Genomic DNA, 6000 nt, shown 5'->3' with positions numbered 1-6000 from the left:
CCGGCCTTTTATATGACCACCTTGGCATTGGCCGTAGTCTAGGAGCGAACAGACAAACAAACAAACACGTTTGTACAGAAACTTGATCGATCTATACAGACAAAGTTCATGTACCTTAGTTGTTCATAAAAAAATTCTGGTTAAAGTCTTTTGAGAGTCTTGTAAGAGATATATATGTATATTTTCTTTAAGTTAGTATATATATATATGTTTCGTATAGAAGTTAATCCAAATATTATTAATTTATAACATTTATAATTTTATTTTGACGACAAGCTAATTTAATCAGCGACTTGTTTCCTAATACAAGTACATCTAAATTGTACTATTATTATTTATAGATGTCAGAAACAAAAATAACTTTTCGTAACTATATATAAGAAAAGATGAGATCGCTTTAAATAAACTCAAAGAAATTATCAGTGTTGACTATAAGGAAAGTCTATTACTTAAAGAATTTAAACATTAATCTTATATGTTAAAAGCTTCGAGACAGCTCCTGGTGTATAACGCATCTATTGACTAGAGCTTGTTTTTGAGATGCGTCGGAACGTGCGAATTGAACTGATGTGTCTAAAACGGATAAACAGCTGTAGTATGGAATGTTACGCACAAGAAAGTTATAAAGATCTCGTCTTATAGTATTGTAAACTTCAGCCCCAGCTGTTAGGTTAGGGGATATATTAACAGTACATAGTTTTGAAAATAATGCCAAGTACATATATTTAATTATAGTACGTATTATTGAGAAACAGCAAAGTTTTTTTTAATTAAAATTTATCTCGCATATAAAAAAATCTAATCATAAATTATATTAAACACTCTGGAGCAAGCAAAGCCACTGTAAGATGTAGTAGTGACCAAGCCGTCGCACAAGCCATTGGAATGTAGCCTTAGTACCACTTAAAATTGTTTACCAACAGACGGACAGTTTAATCGTTATTATAAGTTCCACCACAGAGTCGCAGCGGTCCATGAATGAAAACGCAAACGTCCGTGTTACGTTTACTATTCAGAAACATACTAAGGCCACTTGTTGGGACTTTCAAAAATTTTTTGCGACGTTTTTTATTCAGTCAGCTATCACTGTTAACGGTAGTATTTTTTTGTTGCATGTAGTACTATTGTTTATAGCAAATATCGTATAATTAATTCTATGTTATTAAAAAAATATAAGTTTCATAGTATATATATTTGTATTAATGAAGATTTCCCATCTTAAACAGCATACCGTTAGGAGTTACGCAACCCGAGGAGAAGACAAACACACGCTTGGATCATTGAACTATTGAGTACTCACCGGCATCACAGATTTTATTTACAATCAATATATTTGAACATTTTCACGTTAAGTACTATTGAAATATTAAAAATTATTTGTTTTGTGATTTTACTTAAAATTTAAAAAAAAATACGCTTCCAGGCTTATTTTAACATATATTTATATACATATATACATTCTCATGTGGTATTTTATAGTTTTTTGTTTATTTTCTTGTTTATTATAGATCGTATTCAATCTGAATTAGATTTAACTAGTTATTAGTTAGAGAGTTAAAAAAAGATTACAAAAGATATTAATTGTGATGTTATATTAATTTTGTTAATTTTCGCTTTTCTCAAAGAAAGAAATATTTATTTGAATTATTATATCCTTATTGCTCTAAATATAAAATATACACAGAGTTGAATGCCCTTAACATAAGTCCAACGTCGACTGAAACACGTACAGTCACGTCGTCTTTCAATAATTGTTAGGTAACAATCTCTCACCACGTTGAATTCGAACCTGTCCTCTCTGTGACGTGTCACACACGTTTCGAAAATTGAGCTATCACGTCTACGTTAAATGTACTTATCAAAAGATTTAGATTAGATTCTTTATATATATATATATATAAATATATAATATAAATAACTTAGGAACTAATATAGAGTGCATCTCGCTTCATGTGGGAGTAATTTAATATATTTTTTACCTGTCTTCTGTTATCACGGGCGAAGTAATTACAGCATTATAACGATTGTGGGGCCTTGAAACTAGCGAGAGACGAATGTGATCACTTTGAACTAATATTTAAAAAAAAACTATTATTTTTTTTCTCTCAACTGACTGTTAGTATATAAAAAAATATTATTCAATTATATTAATTCACTAACTGAATGATTAACCCAGTGATATTAGGTAATGTTATAATGTTTATTAAATCGCTTTTTTCGTGTCTTTGTTAGTTTTTTTTTATGTTCTAAGGTCAATGTTTCGTTTGTAATGAAACGGTTAAAGTTTCTTGTCTTAAAATAAGCACTTTCTTGTGTTTGATATTAATTTTTATGTGTATTTACCACAAGATTACCTCGTCATACGCCATACGAGGCGTCTCGCGTTTATCATTCAATAGCCCACGTTAATACTGCAATGTGAAGATCAATGAATGAGGAACTATTAACGCCACGTTTGCAGTGACTATGCGAACGTGTGATAAGTATAAAGGTGTTACTTTAAAATATATAGATGAAACTATAATTAATTTAGTGTAACTATAGTAAAAAGCTTTGGAGGTTTTGAAAAGTATAACAAAAATTAATATATATATATATATATGTGTGTTTGTCTGTTTGTCATTGAACCAAAAAGCCTGAAATTATATAGAAAACATTTTGTATATCAACAAAAATATGTTAAGTGTCTATGGAAAATTAAAAAGAAAAGTTAAAGCCTGCATAGCTCAGATATAGATGTAAATATTAGTTTTCTAGTGATGTATGCACTAGCCAGGTATCGATAGATCCTGAGTAAGTCTGTGTCTAGGACTCTCTTGAAAGACACGCGTGTCGGCAAATGCAAATTTTAATCTCAAATTATTACAGCTTGGCAACTGTATAGAGCTGTTACTCTCGTCACTTACGTCCTGTTCACGACTATTATGACATTTTCATAAAATTCCAATCAAAATCAGTCCAGCCGTAACCGGAACATTGACATAATTAAATTTAAAGACATCATATTACTCACGGTTTGTAAGTAGATTAAATTTAGAGCGTTTTCAATATATACATGACTAGTTTATTTCACTTCAACTACGGCGTTAATACGATCACATACATACGAAAATATTAATATATCTGTAATAGTATATACAATAGCAGCTCTGTGTAACGAGATGCAGTGACTGATCTCCCGACGTCAGACCGCAATAAGACTGGATTTGTAACAGAACTTACATGTTACAGGGATCATTGAAATATTGACAAAACTCACGTTGACTGGAAGCCGATAATATTGTTTTAACAAAACTCTGTGATGGATGTGTTATTTAGATAAATAGACAGAATATGTATGTAATATTTTATGTTAAATTTAAAAAGCAATAGTTTTGTAACGAAATCAACGTTTATTGTATATTATGATATATTTTTTTATTATAGTTATTTAATGTTTTGCCACGTTTGTGACATGCTCGGCTACATATTAAAACCATGATCCGGGTATTATTGAAACATCTCATCAGGGAACAAATGACCGGAGATCTGAACCGTTCAAGCTTTCGAATCAAACTTCGGATAGACGAATGCAAATAAAAAATAACTAACGAAAAAACACATTAAACGACAAAAAGATACGAAAATTACAATGTAGGTGACAATAAATAAAACGTTCTCTCGTTTTGCACAGATTATAATAAATGTACAGTTTAAAAATGTTATAGATTATAAATGACATCAAAGAAATAATTGTTTGAAGTTATGTTACGATAAATAAGGAGAGTAATGACAGCCTTGAAGTCCTGTTTAAGAATAACTTCACTAAACTTAAATATATCATAGTTATAGAACATTAGTTGAATAATATTTAAATGATCCCGGTTGCCAAGGAACCGAAACGTCGGGAGTATGGAGTTGAGATAATGAAGAAAAACGCGTAGTAAATCCGAATATATTAGTTTTATTCAAAGTTCAAACATTGTTTAGTGTTGTCTGAGTACTTTTTTGCCAGCAAGAGTTGTTTGATTTTTGTCGTTTGAACAATAAGAGAAGCTAGTCCGAGTATGTAAACGAGCAGACTGTTTGGAGTTTTAATACTAACACTGAAAATAATATTATATAGCATAATAATTTGTCCAAACAGACAATAATATATATATATTGAAACAATTTTAAAACTCTCAATTCATACTCATCGTAATTCCTGTGCCTATATAACATATATAAACGTTCTATGAAGCAAAGGCTTGTTACGATTTTTGAATCGATGTCGTAAAATTAAGATGTGATGGAAATAAACCGAGGCAGGCCCGAAACTGTCTTGGTGGTAGTGTTCCGTATAATATAATGAATTAATTACATAACATCACATTAAATAAGTTTAACAACGTATATACTTATTATGTGAAGAATTGATGTAGCGTCCAAAAATCTCCTGTAGTCAATCAAAGATAGTTAAGAATATATAAGGGAAGAAAGAAAAGATTTCTGGAAAAACCAAAGAGTTATGTAATGATTATGTCTGGAGAGAGTCACAGTCGCTTAGTGTGAGAACAGTTAAGTAATTTTTTATAGACCGATGGAAGCTTGATGACATTTGATGGTAAGTGGAAACGCTCCTTACTTTGTTTAATTAATATTAAATGCTGAGTGCGGTCAAAGAAAAGTTTAAAATTAAACGAATTTATAATAAACGAGTAAACAACAAATCGAAGATATTTTATTAAATTATTCCCTAACATAACTCATGAATATTCGTATTATATGCTTTGGAGGTTTTACTGTGACAACAGACAGGCGGTTTTCACATTTGTCCGACGGAACCCTAACACTCCACCTGATACTTTTAATTTGGCACGTACACATGCGAAGACACGCGGCCGAATATAGTGCATCGTGTAACGCGATACAAGCCAAACGAATATGCCATTAATGTTAAAAATTCGAAACTCTGTGAGGATGTATGTGTGTTTGTTGTTCTTTAACGTAGAAACTACTTAACGGATTTTGATGAAACTTTGCAGTGATGTACCTTAGACATCGGAATAGGACATAAGGTATAATTTATGCTGAAATTTTCTGTAGTTATGCAGGATGAAGCAATAATACTCGTGTTGCGTGTGACGTCACGTACCATAAACTATAGTCGCTGATGGCCGGTTCATATATTTATTGTTTATCACAGTCTCTAGACTTCTGTCCAAGTCTTAATCTGAATTCTGTAATCAGCGCGAACAAAGCCGGAAACAAAAACGAGTATTATATTAGTCAAACGATTCCACATTAAATATTAACAAATACAGCAAACGGTTTTAATATTATTCAGTTATATTTATATTATATATAAGTAATAAATCGCATAAATAACTGTCCTGTAATGGTACAAAGTTTTCCCATCTTAGCGGACGGTGTCGTTTCGGGGCGGATTTAACATTATTATTAACTGGCCTTATAATATTATAGCTTTACGATAGATAATTAATTTAGTACAAAGATATGAATGAGATTTCGCTAATATATTAATGGTTTGCAATAAAAAATAATATTAAATGTTAAATTCGTATTATAATGAATTATGATGCAATCTTGTAATAGTTAGCTTATGTTTGTAAGGACGTCCAAAAAATAAAAACTTTGACATTGGCAAAATATTAAGATTCCAGTGCGAATGAAGCCTTAGCATTAAAAAAATTGTAAAGAAGCCACAACTAGCATGATAGCTATAATAAAATTGGGCAGTTGTTCTGTAATTATAAGTTAAACTGGCGTTTAACCGTCGTTTAACCCGACGGTGGTACTTTCCGGCTCAGGTGGTGTTTAGAGTGACTTGAGTGACTCGTGTTTTATATGAAATATAAATCTAACGATTAGGTGATAAGTCTTTAAACATGTCGCTCACTTAAACTTTGTCATAGAAATGTTGTTATAGAAAAATATTGCTTAGTATGTGTGCTAAACTATTGGACGTTAACCAAAACAAACACTGACTCGGAGTAAGCGTTGTTTGAAACTTTGAAT

This window comes from Danaus plexippus, chromosome 28 (genome assembly GCF_018135715.1).
Source record: "Danaus plexippus chromosome 28, MEX_DaPlex, whole genome shotgun sequence".
Classification (NCBI taxonomy): Eukaryota; Metazoa; Arthropoda; class Insecta; order Lepidoptera; family Nymphalidae; genus Danaus; species Danaus plexippus.
This window is presented reverse-complemented; position numbering follows the sequence as displayed.